This window comes from Pleurodeles waltl, chromosome 4_2 (genome assembly GCF_031143425.1).
Source record: "Pleurodeles waltl isolate 20211129_DDA chromosome 4_2, aPleWal1.hap1.20221129, whole genome shotgun sequence".
NCBI classification, from domain to species: Eukaryota; Metazoa; Chordata; class Amphibia; order Caudata; family Salamandridae; genus Pleurodeles; species Pleurodeles waltl.
In genome coordinates, this window is record NC_090443.1 from 195,878,603 (window position 1) to 195,897,806 (window position 19,204).

At 48.8% G+C, this 19,204-nt stretch overlaps 1 protein-coding gene across 1 annotated transcript in view; it reads right to left on the reverse strand.

Annotated features, from left to right (window-relative positions):
* The window catches only part of LOC138292459 (myomegalin-like), a 1,643,599-nt gene that overhangs the window by 849,480 nt on the left and 774,915 nt on the right, over positions 1-19,204 (reverse strand). The gene's annotated exons all lie outside the window — the stretch shown is intronic.

Sequence of the window (19,204 nt, forward strand, 5' to 3'; positions counted from 1 at the left end):
CAAGTAGAATTTGACTGACTTTTTTTATTCTGGCTGATCTGAAGTAAACTGACATTTCTTTATGAATAACAGAGCATTTCGACTAAAGTTTGTGATGAAAGGCTTTGGTAAAAGAGTAGGGGTGTCATTTTAGATGAAGATTGCTGTAGGTTTATGAACTTGATATTCATCACAAATAAATGAACAGTAGAACCAACTAGTAGAATTGATTGTTTTATGTGATTTGTTTTTTTGTGTTGTAATTCTTTATTCAAGAAAGCAATGAAACATTATATACATCCATACCATGTAGTAAAATATGCAATCCTGGCGGTACAGACATATCTAAACACACATACTTGGATCCAATGGCGAGTAAGAGTGGTCAGGAATACATTACATGCCTTGTGTCATGTCGAAGAACCTGGTAGAACATCGAATGCTGTTGGCTGTATCATTGTATGTCCGCCACCAGGCTCCCCCAGATCAAGGCAAAGTTTAATGAAAGACCATAAGAAGGCCTAGGGGGAACTTATCCAGCCTCCCTTCCATTTACCCAACCGGGGCTCCACGGATTAGTGGCGATGTCGAGGTAGTAGGGGCAGATCCAAGGCAAGGTGATGAATAGATACGGTTCTCAGCCAATCTTGGGTAACCAGAGTCACCGGATGGGGGAAGGAGAAGGTGAGGATTAATAGCCGCGAGAGGTAGGATCTGAGAACAGGGGTGGGTAAGAAGAACCAGAATGAGATAAAGGGAATGTAGATAAGTGAACAAGAGAGAAGGAGAAGAAGAAGAAGTAATAGCTGACAGGATACAAGTAGAAGAAAAGGAAAGGGGGGGCATCTTGTATGATAGGAAGCCAGGGTGGGTCCAAGGAAATAGAGAGAGGGTGGGTACTAGCTATAAAGATGAAGACAGTGCTGGCAACGTTATGAACCATGCTTATGCTCAAGAGGAGGACATAGGGATGAGCAACGATAGAGGGAGGCAGAAGGAGAGGGGGGAGAGCCAAGAACAAAGATGATAGCAAGAAACATAGGTAGTGGAATAAGCGCAATCAGGAATGACCGAGTGGGGGTGATGGGGGGAAGGGTTAGGAGTGTTTCAACATGAGTGGAAGGACAGAAGTAAGGGGGAGGGAGGGAGGCGAGGGAGGATCCTCCAATGAGTATGTAGAATCAATCTTAACCGTGGTCATGAGTACAGTTATGGACAACAGAGGATATGGGTATTGCATGTATGTGTGGCCACTATGCATGAGGATAGCCGTATTGTGCCCCTTATCAGGGAACTATGTAAGCATTTGATCCTCCGGAAGAGAGAGGAAAGGGGCCCAAGTCCGGAGGAATGCGTCCATCTTGTCCTGAAGGCTGTAAATAATTTGTTCATGGGAAGCGGCTTGGTTCATTGCTGTGATCCATTCATCATGGGTAGGGGCTGTTGCTGCACGCCAGTGTCTTAGAATACACAATTTGGCTGTGGCCAGTGCTGTGTGTAGTAGGCATAGTTGTGGGCAGAGAAGACCTTGCATGTTGTTTATATCATGTAGTAATAGAAGGGAGGGGGTAAGAGAGGGCCGCAGAGGTAGAGTTTCTTTGAGGGTGCACCCTACCGACTGCCAGTAAGGTTGGGTGGATGGCAATCATGTAGGATATGGAATAGGTCGCAGCAAGGGTGGGGACAGCGCAAACAGGAGGCATGAGACAGTAATCCTGCAGACCGCAGCTTCTGGGGAGTCCAGTACCAGTCATGCAGTGTCTTGAAAAGACTGAATTTCAAGCGAGCCTCCCATGCCCCACGATCCCTCGCCTCAATCAGGTCAACCCAATCCTCCATCTTGTATTCTATCTGTAGTCACGCCTGCCATTTAACTTTGAGAGAGACCAAGAGGGGGAGGGAAAACAAGTGGCAATTCATCAGGGCATGTATACCAGATACGACTCCTCGAAAATGACCCCATGTTTCTAAGTAGTTAAGTACTGGGGAGTGGGAGAGCTGCCAGTGACATGCCCACATGCAGCATCTGAGGCAGTGCTGGAGCTGTAGATGGCGCCATGAGTGATGGGTGGGTAGATCAAATTCCTCCCGAAGATCCGTAAACGGTTTCAGTTGGCCATTGGTTAGGAATTGATCAATACGTAGAAGGCCTTTCGATCGCCACTCCTCCCAATCTATAGCATTCCCCCTTATTGTGAATTGCGGATTGCCCCAAAGCAGAGCACGTTCATGTATCAAGGGATCCACTCCCAGTAAGAGATGCGCCCGTCTCCAGGAGTTCTGCATGGATCAAATCATGGGGTTAATAGGCTGGGTTAGGGTATCCCCAGTGCTGTAGAGCACATTGAGTCCCGGTAGGGACTGCAAGAGCGTTCGTTCTACCTCCACCCACATTGGCAGGTCTTGAACTTCCAGTAGAAGGAAAACAAGTTGCAAAAGGGCAGCGCAAGGGCATAATGTTCCACCAAAGGTAGACCTAGAACACTGGACACACGCCAGGCTAGTAATGTAGCCCTTGGTAACCCAGGACGCATAGACCCCCAAACAAAGGCTCGTATGCGAGGGTCCACCTTTCTGAGGAGAGTCAAGGGGATCTCTAAAGACAACATACCAAGAACATATTGGTAGGGTCACAATGTGTACTGCCTGCGCTCTACCCCACATGGAGAGACCAAGATGTGACCATTTGTCGAAGACCCTTTATGTGCTGGCAAGTAACGGATTTAAGTTGTCTGCCGCCATATATTCCAAGCCTTTATTGATATAGATGCCCAGATATTGAAGACGTGACTGCTTCCACTTAACAGGGAAGTCCTGTACAGTAGCACTTACTGTCATTGGGGATAGAGGCAGTGCTTTGCTTTAATCCCAGTTTATCTTGTAGCCCGAGAGTGACTCAAAGTCAGTTAAAATGGGTCGAAGCACCGGCAGGGATTTAGCTGGGCCTGAAAGAGTTAGTAAGATAGCGTCGGCGTACAGGTAGATGGTGGAGCTACCATCAGGGATGGGTACTCCGGTAATGAGACTCGATCTTCGAATCATTGCCGCTAACGGTTCCACAGCTAACAGAAACAGTAACGGCAATAAGGGGCAACTTTGTCGGGTCCCTCTCCTGATGGAGAAGAAGTCAGACAGGAACCCCCCACATTTGACCTGTGCTGTCTGTGAGCCATAGAACAGGCGCACCTTATTAATAAAACTGGCCTGAGCCCAAACCGCTTTAGAGTTTCGAAAAGGTACCACCATTCTATTCTATCAAATGCCTTCTCTGCATCTAGGGAGACGGCAAAGGCCTCCTCCAGAGAGTCCTGTGCTGTCCAGAGGGCATGTAGCAGGGTTCGTAGATGGTTCCTAGAGGAGCAGCCAGGGATGAAACCCACTTGTGTGTGGTGAATGAGAGATGGGATGACTTTCGTGAGATGCGCCGCCAGGATTCCTGCTAGTATTTTGACGTCCCCGTTAAGGAGGGAGATGGGGCGGTAACTGCCGCAAAGGAGAGGGTCCTTCCCTGGTTTGGGTAAGACTGCTGTGGAAGCTTTGTTAGAGAGAGGGTGCAAGGAGCCTGTTTGATCCGCCCACAGAATGCCTCGCATAGAGCATCCACTGTGTCTGCTCCCGTCCATTTATAGAATCTTGCTGAGAACCCATCTTCCCCAGGGGCCTTATGATAAGGGAATTTAGCTATTGCTTGTGCGATATCTTCCTTTCTGATGTCCCTCTCTAAGAGAGCCCTACCTGCTTCCGAGAGCCTAGGTAAACGTGCCTTCTCAGAGAATGTGGCCAGTTTATCATGGTCTTCCACCGTTTCGGCAGTACAGAGGGTCTGATAAAAGTGACCAAACTCATCCGCTATTGCCTGGGGGTGTGTGATAATCGTGCCATCAGGGCTACGGAAAGTCGGAATGGCCAGTGTCACTTATCTTTGGTGGAGTTGAGCAGCCAATAAACATCCTGCCTTCTCTCCATGCTCGTAATAGTGACCTTTCAACCTCTGTAACAAGTATTCTGCTTGTGAGGTGAGGAGAGCATTAAGTTCCATTTTGGCTTGCTCCAGGCAACGTCGGGTGGAAGGGGAGGGGGCTGAGGTATATTCGTGAGTAGTCTGGACTATGCAGTCTTCCAGAGCCTGCTGTCTGCCACGCCTCTGGGCATTGGCGATGGCAGCATCCCTCATGAGTTGACCCCTTATTGTTGCCTTCGCCGCAGTCCATAACAATTGCAGGGAGGAGACCGAGCCCTTGTTATTGAGCAGGTAGGTAGCGATGTGGGAACTGAGTTGTTCCTTCCCCATTGGTGTTCTGTATCTGATAGTCTGTAGATGCCATGGCTTGCGCCCTGGTGACGCCAGTCCCAGCTCAAGAGCCAGCATGACCGTGGAGTGGTCTGAAAACGCAGCGGGTAAGATCTGGGACTCCCAGATCGTATGAAGTAGTCAGTGGGTGTAAGGAAATAATCCAGTCTGGATTGGGTCCAATGGACCGGTGAGACATAAGTGTATTCACGGTCTGATGGGTGGGAAAAGAGCCAATGATCCATTAGCCCATGATCCGAGAGGACGTCCCCAAAGAGTGCCCGATCCGGGTTATTGTCTACATAAAGGCCGCCCATATGATCCAGGATAGCATCTCGCGCTAGGTTCCAATCCCCACCAAGTAAGTATTGGGAAGCTCCGATCTCTGTCAGCAACCAATTTAGAGAGATGAAGAAAAGGCATTTGGAGCCCGTTGGGGTGTAGATAGAGCCAACACAGATTGTGGAGGCGCCCAATTTGAGCTTGGCGGATGAGAATTGCCACCCCACATTTTTTCCCGTAGCCGTGCGCTTCTGAGTGTACGGACGGAACTCCACTGAAGAGCACCTTACCTACCCAATCTCTGCGCAGTTTCTCCGATTTCGAGGGGGAGAGGTGCGTTTCCTGTAGGAGAGCAATGTCCGTCCTCCTGGACCGTAATAGGATAAGACTTTTTGTCTCTTGATGTAGTGCGTCAGGCCATGGACGTTCCATGAAAGGACCGTCAATGGAACTGTCGTCCCCGTACTAAAGCCGAGTGTGACGGGTCCTTGTGGATGTTTGGTCCTCTTTATTCTAGTATCCCAAAAAGGAGGGGCGCTATATTAGTGACATTTCAGTGGGGGGGCAACAGGAGCAGAGGAGGGGGTTTTGGGGGGACCTTCGGTCAGTGAAAAGGAGTAGGGCAAGTGAGCCAGCCAAGAAGACAAGGAGGTAGAGACAGGAAAGAATGTGCGGGGAGATAGGATCGGGACAGGCAAAATCAGAATAGAATAGAATAGAATAAAAGAGAGTTAAGTAGAAGGCTAGGAAGGGTAAGGTGGAAAATGGGGGATAAGAGTAAATAGATGCAAGAGATGATGTACGTAGCCGGGGTCCAATGGGAACTGAGGTAAGCACCTCGCTATGTTGAGTCCCCTTAAGCTGGGGGTCAGAACCTGCGTGTCCCGTGCGCTAGATGAGCACAAAGTGGGAGGTCCAGAGGGGCTAGCGCCAAGCAGCCAGTGGTAATCAGTGTAAGGCAGAATGTTTGGAACATTGCAGGGGATACGGGGTGTAGTGCGTCAGGGGGCAGGAGGGGAAGCGGGAAGAGAGCCGGGGAAGCTCCTAGAATGGACGGGTCTCAGCATGTTGTGGGTATGGAGGGTAAGGGCGTCTATCGCGCCAGGGCCAGGAGCATCGTAAAGAAACTTATGAGGTCCCTGTGTCCCGATGATTAGCCTGTACTGGGAACATCCCTGGAGGGGGAGGGATGGGCATGGCTTCAGGCAGGGGTCGACATATGGGGTGCGGAGGGTAGACATTTTGGGGCTCCAGGGTGGAGGAGATGGAGCGAGACACAGGGGGCCGCCCGGGGGCCACCTCAGAATAGTGAACGGATATATGGGGGTGTGAGGACAGGTGGACTCCTGGTCTGAACTCCACAGGATGTTTTCTAGTGGTCTACGACTGGGAGGAGTCATGGACAAGCATAACAGGTGGACGAGCCTTATCAGAATGCAACCAATAAAAGGGTCTATACTCATCATAATATTCCTGACAACAGTTTCAAAATATCTCGGGGAGCGCAGTGAACAGCCTGAGGCAACCTTTAACCAGAAACACATAAGGCATATGCTATACCCACGGAACCCCGTACAAGGACAGTTCACAGAAATGACAGTTTATGCCCAGTGAATCACGTGTTGTAACAGCCATGTATGCAGAGGTAAAAACAATACCAGCAGGACCGATAAGAGCAATAACAACAGAGCCAGCAACTCTAGTCAAAACAAATGTAGGCATTTATGGGAGAGATGGACGGAGTACTTAGCTGTCCAGGCTATTGGGTGAGAGATCCTGACTGCGTCATAAGTTTATCATTGCGGTCGATCTGTTGAAGGTGTTGGTTTCAAGAAGGAGCAGGATTTGTCTCTGTCTTGACCCTGGGTGAGAGCAATCACAGCCTGGAGAGCGTGTTCTCGGCCTTCCTGTGATTTCAGTGAACGATCGTAGGTCCTCCTCCTCTTCCGCATTGCAGCATGAGCAGCATGATGATTAGGAGCAGAGACGGAAGGAGGTTCTCCTAGGGCAGGGGAGCTTGGCTTTGGGTGAGCGGGGGCATGGTCCATAGGTTGTGTGGTAAGGCCTTCCAGAACAGAACAAAGGTCCGCTGGTTTGAGGAAGTCTCTGGATTTACCATCCTGTGTGATCCACATACGAGCAGGCTCAAAGAGGCCAAATTTGATGTCCATTTTCCTCAGTTGCGGACAGAGGGCCAAAAATGCTTTTTGTTTCTCGTGAGTTTCTCTTGAGAAGTCTGCAGCCATCCGTATTTCGTGACCCTCTAGGGAGTACGGGCCTTGAAATCTGGGGGCAGAAATGACTTGGCGGGCCTGCTCCTGTCGTAAAAAGCATGCGATGATGGGACGTGGCTTTCCTGAGTTAGCTTTATGTGGAGGACCGATTCTGTGGGCCCTTTGTAACTCCAACGGGGGGAAAAGGTGAGGCCTGTGAGTTTGGGTAGGAAGTCTTTGAGGAAAGCTTTGACATCTAAGCTTTCCTTATGTTCCGGTATTCCCAAAAAACGGACATTGTCCCTCTGACTCCTGTCCTCCAAGCTTGTGATCTTTGCCCAAAGGAACTGCAGCTCTGTGTCCTGTTCCAGCAGCGTTGCAAAGCAGTCCTCAACGGTCGTGAGGCGATGGTACAAGTTTGTGACTGTAACTTGGGAACAAGCTATGTCGGCCCGTATGGAGATGGAAGCCGTAGAGAGGTCTGAGATCTTCGAGTCCATTGATTCCAAGCAGCGTCCCACAGCAGTAATTTCCCGGAGTATACATTCTGTGGCATCAGCCGAGCGGGGTCTGCCAGCGGGGTCGCAGAGCAAAGAGGGATCTTCTGTGACGCCATGTGTTTATGTTGCACAATAGCTTCTGAGAACAGCAGTTGGCGGGAGTGTTTACCTGACGATTTTCCACTGGGCATCGCCGCCCGGGGAGGAGGGGTTCTGGGGAGCCCTGGAGTATCTTCTGGACTACGGGAATACGGTGTGGTAGCGTGGAGTTCCTAGGTGTCCCCTCCCTATGGGAGGTCCGGTACTAAGACCCCTCAGTGTGCTCCCGGGGTGCCTGGTGGTTGTGCGATTCCAGCAGCAATGAGCATATACAGCCTGACCTGTTCAAGCAGTTTTAAGGCTAAGTGTACCACTCCGGTGCCAGTAAGTAGGTTGGCCCCCAGGCGTCTCCAATGCCTTCACCATAGCCTGTCTTGATCTGGCCCAACCATAGCATGGGAGTCCATCGCATACTGTGCGTAGCGTGTCTCATCGGCGCTAGACAGTCTTGCAGTAGGTGCCAGCTGGTCGCACAGGCGGGCAGTGCTCTTCTTATGCAAGTTCAGACTCCACCTCCAGAAGAGTTCCCCGCTATGGAGAGGGAGTCATGAGCCCAAAGCGGTTGCGGCGCAGACCAGTAAATCTGTATGACCAGAGCCAGCCTTACAATTCCACCACGGATGCTGTGCCAGCTGCTTCCTGAGAAAGGCTCTTCTTCCAGACCCAGCGGCTCCAGGGGCAACCGGCTGCAAGATATAGGTCATCTATGGGTGCAAACTGAGGTGGGGAGCGTGCAGTTGAAGTAATACGCTGTAGGAGCACACCCCCACTAATGAGTTGGGGACTCCACACGTCCCGTTATGCAGGTCACCCTCCGGCGGACTGGAAAGAGCAGCTGCTCACTACTCGGAGCCTTGAACCTGCCCGGGAGGGGAGGGGGGAGGCAGTCAGTCCCCTCTGGCCCGTTCTCGGGCCCTTTCTTCTGTGAGCCTCCTGGGATCTTGGGCGAGCATCAGCAGGGCCCCAGGGGTTCGATCTGTGTGGGCACGTCCGATCCACTGATGCGCGGCGGGGCGCAATCCGCCCCAGCGGCCTCTCTGACTGCGCGCCCCTCTGCCGTGAGGAAGTCATAGAGGCTGCGCCGCCTCGCGTGGCAGAGGGCCATGGTGCTCTGTCAGCCCATGTGCTCCTCATGGGTGGGTAATTGGTCCCTAAACACCCACCACCCATTCAGGGCAGACAGCATGAGGAAGGGGAGACACTCCCAGTGATCGTCGGCCCCTCTGTTCCCCTGGGCTCAATCCGGCGCGCTGAGCCCTCAGTTCAGGCGGCCATTTCTCTCCACAGCCAGACCACACACCCTCTGTTTTATGTGATTTCTGAGTCATGCATTTTTCCTTTGTGATTTACAAGAAACCATGTTGATCCTTTCACTAAATCAACGTAGGGCAACAGCGGTCATAGTACCAATCATTTCTATTTTCCTTATGATTTACATATTTATGTCTGAGTTTTTTTGCCAATCAAGTTACCTCAAAAGCTAAACCTAAACTTACTTGTGTAAAGGAGCAGCCAAGAATTGATTTGAAATTATTACATATAGTTAGTTCTGAAGGAAATGTGAATTCTAATGTCGTCTTTAATCTTTTACATAAGTATTCCAGCCTAATGCATGCAAAGGACTGCTATGCCTGCACCTGGAGGCTGCATGACCTACCATAATTTTCCCCTTACTTATGGTCTATCCTGTAGTATCATTTTGAGTCTTCTTTAACATTATGAAAATTACTTTTCAAATTGTGATTTAGGGTCTGATTTAGATATTGGTGGACGAGTTACTCCGTCACAATGGTGAAGTATAAACATTTGCACTATATTTTGAGTGATTCTCAAAAATCTTTGAAAGCACGCATGGATATCTACAGAAACAGAAGATCTCTATATTCACTCCTACTACCATAACCTGATTTGCAGAGAGTAAGCACAGTAAAAGTATATTTGTACCTCACTTTTTCATTTTTTCTTTTCTGGGAAAAAGACTGCCAGGTTTTTAGAAACCACTGCCCCTTGAAAGGAGTTTGCTCCTACCTTTGTGGAGGAAATGTGTGTGTGTGTTTTCCTAGTTATGAGCGTCCATGCACCATTGTTAGAAACCAGTGTATCTAGTTGGCAGAGGTATACACCCTTGTCCAAGTACGGAACACAATCCTAGACAGGATAAGTCACAACACAATCCAAATTATCCTGTGCTTACCCTCTGGTATAATAACTCATATAGTAACACAGTGAAAACACCACATAAGTACACCACACAGGTTTAGAAAAATAGATAATATTTATTTGTAGGAGGCTGGCCAGGTTTGTAGTGGGCACATAAGGTACTTACACCTCATACCAGGTACAGTTATCCCTTATTACTGAAACGTAGGCAGTGTTCTAGCAGCTTAGGCTGTTTAGGGGTAGCTCTAGCAGAGCAGCCAGGGCTAAACTAGGAGACATGCAAAGCTCCTGCAATACCGCTAAAGTTACACAGTACTTATACACAATAAAGGACAATACTCATTGTTACCAAAAATAAAGGTACTTTATTTTAGTGACACAACACCAAAAATATCTTAGAGGCAATACTCCTTCTTGAGGTAAATATTATACACAATATATACAATAGTAACCAAAATCAGGTAAGTAAACAGTCATAGAATAGTGCATACAGTAGAAAACACAATAGATTGCAATGGACCTAGGGGCAACACAAATCATATACTAAAATAGTGGAATGTGAATGTTGAATTCCCTCCTAGACAAGTGTAGTGCATAGAGGGGTACTGGAAGTGTAAGAAAACACCGAAGGTAAGCAAATTGCCCCACCCCAGAGCCCAGGAAAGCAGGAGTAAAGCACAGCAAGTTTCCTCAGAACACAATAGAAGTTGTGATGAAAAATTATGTAAGAATCAAGCAAGACTGCAAGCAACAAACAATGGATTCCTGGACCTGAAGACCTGTGAAGAGAGGAGACCAAGTCCAGAAAATGAAGAAGAGCCCAGGAAGAACAGGAGCCCCTGCCAACCTGGAAGAAGGTGCAAAAGTGGATTCTCCGGTTAGAAGAAAAGTACAGAAATGCACCAAAGAAGATAGCTGCGGGTTCCTGCGTGGTGCAAGAGATGTCCCACCTCAAGTTGTTGGATGTAGGCTCTTTGCATCACTAGATTCCACCAATAAGCCTTGGTCCAAGCAAATACGTGGTTTGCGTCAAAGAGGAGCTGCCTAGACTCAGGGGTATGTGGGGGTCTCAACTCGGACTGAGGAGACAGAGGGGCTCTCCGCACTTCAGAGAGCCCTAAGAAGACCAGGCAGCACCCAAGGGAGTCCCAGAACACAGGGACAAAGTAGATGCAAAGTGCAGTCATCGCAGCAACACACTGGAGGGTCCCACGCTGCCGGAGAACAACTCAGAGAGCTGTGTGTCGCAAGGTGGAGTGCTGGGGACCTGGGCTATGCCGTGCACAAATAACTTTTGTAAGAAGTGCACAGAAGCTCGAGGAGCTGCAGAAGACGCAATGCACAGGGGTACTGTTGCAGCATGGGGAGGCAAGCTCTTACCTCCACTAAATTTGGACAGCTGGACCTTTGGACAGTCTGGGTCACTTCGGTCCACCACCTGTGTTCCAGGAAGCACGCTCGTCTTCAGGAGAGGAGTCCCAGAGTACCGGTTCCGTCACAGAAGGGTGCCTACTGAAGTAGGGAAGTGACTCTGTGACTCCACAGGAGATTCCTTCAATTCTTATGGTGCTCGGTGAAGACAGACAGTCCTCAGAGCATGCACACCTTGGAAACTGTTGCAAATGCTGGCTGGAGCTGAAGTTGCAGGTCACAGGAGTCGTCCTGGATAGTTTGTTGCAGTTACAGCGGGTCCTGGACCAGTCTGCGGTTGATCCAACGGTCAGAAGCTGAAGCAGAGGATGCAGAGGAGTCCTGGAGGAATCTTGCAAACTGAATCTGAGGAAACACCCAGAGGAGAGACTCTAAATAGCCCTGAGAGTGGGATTGGCTACCTACCCAGGTATGCACCTATCAGGAGGGGTCTCTGATGTCACCTGCTGGCACTGGCCACTCAGAGGTCTCCAGAGTCTCCCCACACCTTGGAAGCCAAGATGGTTAACGCCAGGGACACTCTGGAGGAGCTCTGGGCACCAGCCTTAGGGTGGTGATGGACAGGGGAGTGGTCACTCCCCTTTCTTTTGTCCAGTTTTGGACCAGAGCAGGGACTGGGGGTCCGGTGCAGACTGGATTATGCAAGGAGGGCACCGCTTGAGCCTTCAAAGCATTTCCAGAGGCTCTGGGAGGATACCCCTCCCATGCCTGTAACACCTATTTCCAATGGGAGAGGATGTAACACCCCTCTCCTAAAGGAAATGCACTGTTCTGCCTTCCTGGGATTGAGCTGCTCAATCGCCAGTAGGGCAGAAACCTGTCTGTGAGGTGGCAGCAGTGGGGGCTGCAGTGGAAACCTCGGAGAGCTAGTTTGGCTGTACTGGGGGTCCATGGTGGAGCCCACCCAGGGTGCATGAGATTGGCCCCCCAATACCAGTTTTGGAATGGGGGGGTCAGTTCCATGATCTTAGAAACCTCACATGGCCATATTCGGAGTTACCATTGTGAAGTTACATATAACTATTGACATATATTTAGTGCACGCTTATAATGGTATCCCCGCACTCAAGGAGTATGGGGAATTGGCCCTGGACAACGTGGGGACACCTTTGCTAGTGCAAGAGTGCCCTCACACACAGTAACTTTGCACCTAGCCTACAGTAAAAGAAGGTTAGACATATAGGTGACTTATAAGTTACTTAGTGCAGTGGAAAATGGCTGTGAAATAGTGTTTGAACTATTTCACTCAGGCTGCAGTGGGAGTCCTGAAGAGAGGTTTGTATGAGGTCCTTATGGGTGGCAAAAGAAATGCTGCAGACCATAAGGATCTTCTAGAACCTCAATGCCCTGGGTACCTAGGTACCATATACTAGGGACTTATAAGGGAGGTCCAGTGTGCCAATCAGAATTGGGATATGGAGTCACTAAACTAGTAACAAATTTGTTAAGTAGAGAAAGCATAAGCACTGGAGTTCTGGTTAGCAGAACTTCAGTGACACAGTCAAGCATACTGAAAACACACATCAGCCACAAACTATGAGCACTGGTTTCCTGGCTAGCAGGATCCCAGTGAGACAGGCAAAATACACTGACAAATAGGGTTTTAAACTATGAGCACTGGGGTCCTGGCTAGCAGGATCCCAGTGAGACAGAAAAAACACAATGACAAACACTCACAAACAGGCCAAAATGGGGGTAACCATGCTAGAAAGAGGCTACTTTCTCACATAACCCCCCTACAAATGAAGGACAATAAGGCTAACCTTAGCCACTTGAGACTTTATTGTCTAAGCGGTGATAAGTGGAGAGTTGATCTGCAATAGATTGGTGACTCCCTTTATCATCCACTACATGGTTACTTCCCCGTGGGGATGTAAACCACCCTGTTCGGAGATTTTTACCTAGAAAACAGTCCAAGTGTACATTCTTGGAGTCTCTATTTGTAAGTTTTAAAGTTGGGCAGTGGGATTCTTCCACTCAGCCTATGTCAAGACAGGGTTGTTGTCCTAAGGATGAGAATGCTAGACAGGGATGCTGTCTCAGTAAAGCCATAGCTGGGCAAAATGTTTGTCCATATGGCTGAAAGAGAGAACAGGGTTGCTGGTTCTATTGGGTTGGAGCAAGGCAGGGCTGCTGTCCTATCAGCTCCGCACTAAGACAAGGCTGCTGTCCTAAACGTTCAGAGGTAGTGCAGGGCTGCTGCACTAAAGTTTCTCTGGGAGGGCTAGAGGGTTGCTCCACATTTACTAAAACAGTGCAATTTTGCACATCTGGTTTTGAGGTTCCACAGAGAGGTACTTCTACCTCTGATAGTTCAACTGTGGTAGCTGTGTGCTCCCTTGGTACAGGTTCCACCCCAGGAGAGGTTTCTCCCACCACAGGAATGGTATCCTTAGTGGTAAGGTGGGGAAGGGGTACTTTGATACCCTTTTTACCTGTTGGTTGAGAGGGATCCTGAGATTTCAGGCCTTTTTCTCTCCTTTGCTTTTTCATGTCACCTGAAATGAGAGGAGTCAACTCCCCAGGGATACCCAGCATGGATGCATGGGTCCTAAACTCTACCTCAGCCCAACCAGAGGCCTCTAGGTCATTACCTAAGAGACAGTCTACAGGTAAGCTAGGTGATACCACTACCTGCTTTGGGTGAGTAACTCCAGCCCAACTAAGTTGCACTACAGCTAAGGGGAGAGACTGAGTGAAGTTGTTGAAATCAGTAACCTGGTACTTCTGTCCAAGGAGGTGTTGTGCAGGTGACACCAAGTTTTAAGTCACCAAAGTGATACTGGCACCTGTGGCCCTGTAGGCCTGGGCCTCAACAACATTTATTAAAATTGACTACTTGTATTTGTCCATGTTAAGGGGACAAGCAGCCAAGGTGGCACGGCCAATGCCACCAGGTCTGACAGAAACTGTCTTGGGAGTGTCTACCCCAGTTTCTATGATGGACCCAAAAGTAAACCCAACTACACCCTTTGTTTGACTATTGCCAGTAGTCCCACCACTATTACCACTACTGCTAGGGGCACTACAGCTTAATTTATTAGTGGTGGTAGGCCCAGGGGCTTTACCTGGGCAGGACTTATCCACTGGCCTATGGCCTTTACCTCTGCACACATAGCACCAGGGCTTTTTAGTGTGTGCAGTGAGAAGAAGAGGAAGATGACTTACCCCTCTCCCAGAGGAGTGTTATGGACCTAAAGAAGGATCTTTGTGCTTTCTTTTATCCCCATGCTTATCCTTAGATTTGTTACCATCTTTCTTCTTTTCTTTGTCACCCCCTGTATGAGCTTTCCTGCTCGCCCTTGTTATGACCCATTTGTCTTCTTTCCCAATTCTTGGGGAGAGGTCAGATCTGAGTCCACAAGATACTGGTGTAACAAGTCAGACACACAACTATTTAATATATGCTCTCTCAAAATCAGATTATACAGGCCCTGGTAGTCAGACACTTTACTGCCATGTAACCAAACCTCTAAAGCTTTAACAGAACAGTCCACTAAGTCAAACCAATCTTGTGAAGATTGTTTCTTGGTTTCCCTAAACTTGATTCTGTATTGCTCTGTGGTTAGGTCAAAATCATCAATGAGTGCATTCTTTAAAATGTTGTAGTTGTCTGCATCCTTGTAGGAAAGTACCATCTTTCTTGGCATGTTACCCCCATTTTTACCTGTATGTCAGTATGTTTTTGCCTGTCTCACTGGGATCCTGCTGGTCAGGACCCCGGTGTTCATAGTTTATGGCATAATGTGTGTGTCTGTATAGTGCTTAACTGTGTCACTGAGGCTCTGCTAATCAGAACCTAGGGCTTATGCTCTCTGCTTTTAAATTTGTCACTGTAGGCTAGTGACTCCATTTACCAATATCAATTGGTACACTGGAACCCCCTTATAAGTCCCTAGTATATGGTTCCTAGGTACCCAGGGGATTGGGGTTCCAGGATAATCTTATAGGCTGCAGCATTTCTTTTGCCACCCATAAGGAGCTCAGACAAACCCTTTCACAGGACTGCCACTGCAGCCTGCGTGAAATAACACACAATTTATTTCACAGCCATTTTCACTGCAGTTAAGTAACTTATAAGTCACCTAGCTGTCTAACCTTCACTTGCTGAAGGTAAGGAGCAAAGTTACTAAGTGTGAGGGCACCCTTGCACTAGCAAAGATGCCCCGACATAGTTCATGGCCATTTCCCGGGACTTTGTGAGTGCGGGAACGCCATTAAACGCGTGCACTACATATAGGTCAATACCTATATGTAGCTTCACAATGGTAACTTCAGAGCTGGCCATGTAAGGTGTCTAAGCTCATGGAATTGTCCCCCAATTCCAAATTTGGTATTGGGAGCCAATTCCATGCATTCTGGGGGCTTCACTATGGACCCCCAGTACTGCCAAACCAGCTCTCTGAGGCTTGCACTGCAGCTACAGCTGCTGCCACCTCACAGACAGGGTTTGCCCTCCGGGGGTCTGAGCAGCTCAGTCCCAGGAAGGCAGAACAAAGCATTTCCTTTGGGAGCAGGGTGTTACACCCTCTCCCTTTGGAAATAGGTGTTACAGGCTGGGGAGGGGTAGCCTCCCCCAGCCTCTGTAAATACTTTGAAGGGCACAATGGTGCCCTCCTTGCATAAGCCAGTCTACACCCGTTCAGGGACCCCTTGTCTCCTGCTCTGGTGCGAAACTGGACAAAGGAAAGGGGAGTGACCACTCCCCTGTCCATCACCACCCTAGGGGTGGTACCCAGAGCTCCTCCAGTGTGTCCCAGACTTCAGCCATCTTGCTTTGCAAAGTGTGGGGGCACTCTGGAGGGCTCTGAGTGGCCAGTGCCAGCAGGTGATGTCAGAGACCCCTCCTGATAGGTCCTTACCTGATAAGATAGCCAATCCTCTTCTGAGGGTCTATTTAGGGCCTCTCCTGTGGGTTCTCTTCAGTTTCTACTTGCAAGTTTCAAGCAGGAATCCTCTGCAACTACTTCATCCTCTGACCTCGGATCAACCACAGCCTGCTCCAGGAACCGCTGTAACAGCAACAAAGAATCCACACGGGATACTTTTCTTCTGCAACTTCAGCTCCAGTCAGCAACTGCAACAGTTTCCATGGTGTGCACGCTCTGAGGATTACCTGTCTTCACCCTGCACCAGAAGGACCGAAGAAATCTCCCATGGGGTGACGGAGTCACTACCCTGCTCATGCAGGCACCTTCTAAGTCGATGACTGGTTCTCTTGGACTCCTCTCACAGCGATGAGCATGCTCCTTGGAACACAGAGGGTGGACCCCTTTGACACAGACTGTTCTGAGGTCCTGCTGTTGCAATTTGGAGGAGGTAAGACCTTGCCTTCCACCAGAACGACAGTACCCCTGTGCACCGCATTTTCTTCATGTCCTGATGCCTCTGGGCACTATTTGCAAAATTCCTTTGTGCACAGCCTGGCCCAGGTCACCAGCACTCTATCCTGTGATGCTCAACTCGCTGACCTGATCTCCGGCGGAGTGGGACCTTCCTTTGTGGTGCTGCAAAAACCGCATTTTGCACCTCCTTTGTCCCTGTGTCCTGGGACACCCGTGGGTGCTATCTGGTGCTCTGAGGGCTCTCTGAAGTGCTGAGAGCCCCCTCTTCCTCCTCACATAGAGTTGAGGCCTGCAGGTCCCTCCTGGGTCCAGATAGTGCCTAGTTGATGCAAAAACGCAACTTTGCCGGAACCAAGGCTTGTTGGAGGAATCCAGAGCCAAACCACACCTGCATCCAACTTCACGACGTGGAACATCCTTTGCATCAGGCAGGAACCCACTGGCATCTTCCTAGGGTGCATTTCTGCAGTCTTCGTCCAACCATGGACTCTTCTTTTGCACCCCATTCCGGGTTGGCAGGGGATCCTGTCCTTCCTGGAACGTCTTTCGACTTCTGGACTCGGTCTCCTTCTTTTGCAGGTCTTCAGGTCCAGGAATACACTGTTTGTTGTTTGCAGACTTGGTTGGTTCTTGCAATAATTCCAATCACGAGGTGTAGTGTGTCCTAAGGAAACTTGCAGTACTTTACTCCTGCTTTTCTGGGCTCTGGGCTGGGGTAATTTATTTAGGTTTACTGTATTCTTACTCTCCCAGCAATTCTGCACACACTACACTTGTCTAGGGGAGAAAGCGTGATTCGCATTCCACTTTCTAAGTATATGGTTTGTGTTGCCCCTAGAGCTATTTTCTCCCATTGCATTCTATAGCATTTCCTATTGTTTGCACTGTCCTATGACTAATTACTTGCCTTATTTTGGTGTCGAGTGTATATATTGTGAATAATACTTACCTCCAGCAGGAGTATTGCCTCTAAGATATTTTTGGTACTGTGTCACCCAAATCACCTCCTTTGTTTTTGGTAAACACTGAGTATTGTCTCTACTTGTGTATAAGTATTGTGTAACTATAAGCGGTATTGCATGAGCTTTGCATGTCTCCTAGTTCAGCCTAAACTGCTCTGCTATAGCTACCTCTATAAGCCTAAGCTGCTAGAACACTACTACATTTCACTAATAAGGGATAACTGGACCTGGTATAAAGTGTACGTACCCAAGGTACCCATTACAAACCAGGCCAGCCTCCTACAATCCTCTTCCCTAACAGTGAGGAGTCTCCCCCTCCCTTTGTCAGAGAAGGACAACCAAGGTATCGCAGCCCACTGCTTTTGAGGGACCGTTTGAACTTTAGAACAGGAGTCAAGCTCAATCCAAACCCTTGGAGAGCACTTTTGGGGAAGGCAGAATCCTTCCAACAGAGTCATAGGCCAGTTGCCAGCACAGCAACAAGCAGGGCAGCAGTCCTCCTCAGCAAAGCAGTCCAGATGAGTCATTTGGGCAGCCAGGCAGTCCCTCTGACAGAGCCCAGGTGTAGATCCAGACGTGTCTGATTTTGTGGGGTCAGAGATCCAGTATGTATACACCCAACAATGCCTTTGAAGTGGGGGAAACATCAAAGAGAGGTTATGAAGTGCACAACTTCCCCTTTCAGCCCAGTCCTGTCAGCCAGGATCCCTGTCGGGGGTTATCAGTCCTTTGTTTGAGGGCAGGCCACTGGCCTTTGAAGTGTAAGAGAGAGCCCCTCCACCTTTCCTGCCCAGGGAGACACATTCAGTATGCAGATGAATGGTGATGTGACTGAGTGTCCTCTGTTTATGGCTGTCTGGGTGGAATGAGAAGGGGAGCTGTCAGTCAGCACAGACCAGACGTGAATTGGAGGCAGGCTATAAGCACAGATGGCAGTAAGTGCAGAGAAATGCCCACTTTCTAAAAGTGGTATTTCTAAAATAGTAATATGAAATCCAACTTCACCAGTAAGCAGGATTTTCTATTACCATTTTGGCCATACTAAACATGACATGGCTACTCATTTCAGATCAGACTCTACCATTAAAAGTATATGAGGGCAGTTCTAATGCCAGTCCATGAGAGAAGCAGGCCTCACAGTAGTGGAAAACAAATTTGTGTTTTTTTACTAGCAGTACATGAAAAATACATAAGTACATGCCCTGGTTTTTACTTACATAGCACCCTGCCCTATGGGTTACCTAGTGCCTACCTTAGGGGTGACATATGTAGAAAAAGGGGAGTTTAAGCTTGGCAAGTAGTTCAAAATGCCAAGTTGAAGTGGCAGTGAAACTGCACACACAGGCCTTGCAATGGCAGGCCTGCGACCTGGTCAAGGGGCTTCTTATGGAGGTGGCACAATCAGTGCTGCAGGCCCACTAGTAGCATTTAATTTACAGGCCGAAGGGGCATGTAGTGCACTTTACTAGGGACTTACAGGTAAATTAAATATGCCTATTGAGTGGGAACCAGTATTACCAAGTTTAGGGGAGAGGGCACTTTCACTTTAGCACTGGTCAGCAGAGGCAAAGTGTGCAGAGTCCTAAACCAGCAAACACAGTTTAAGAAAAATGGAGGGAGGCAGGGAAAAAGTTGGGGGGGTGACCACCTTAAGGCTATCAGGTTTAACAACCATCATTGTGAATACCCACATAAATCCACCTTTATGGTAGATCTATGAAGATGAGAGAGCTACACAAGTCTCTCCGTGTTAATATCAATGTCCCCCTCGTCTACCATTGCAAAAAGCCACCACCCTAGCAGGTTTTCCAAGTAGCTTATGCAATTTGGTATTTGCAGTCTAAATACGGGCAGCCCTGATCCTGTGAATCTGGGTTTGTAAATTACTACTGCAAATTCAAACTTTTACATACCTAGAGCAAAATAATTTGTGGCTCATCTG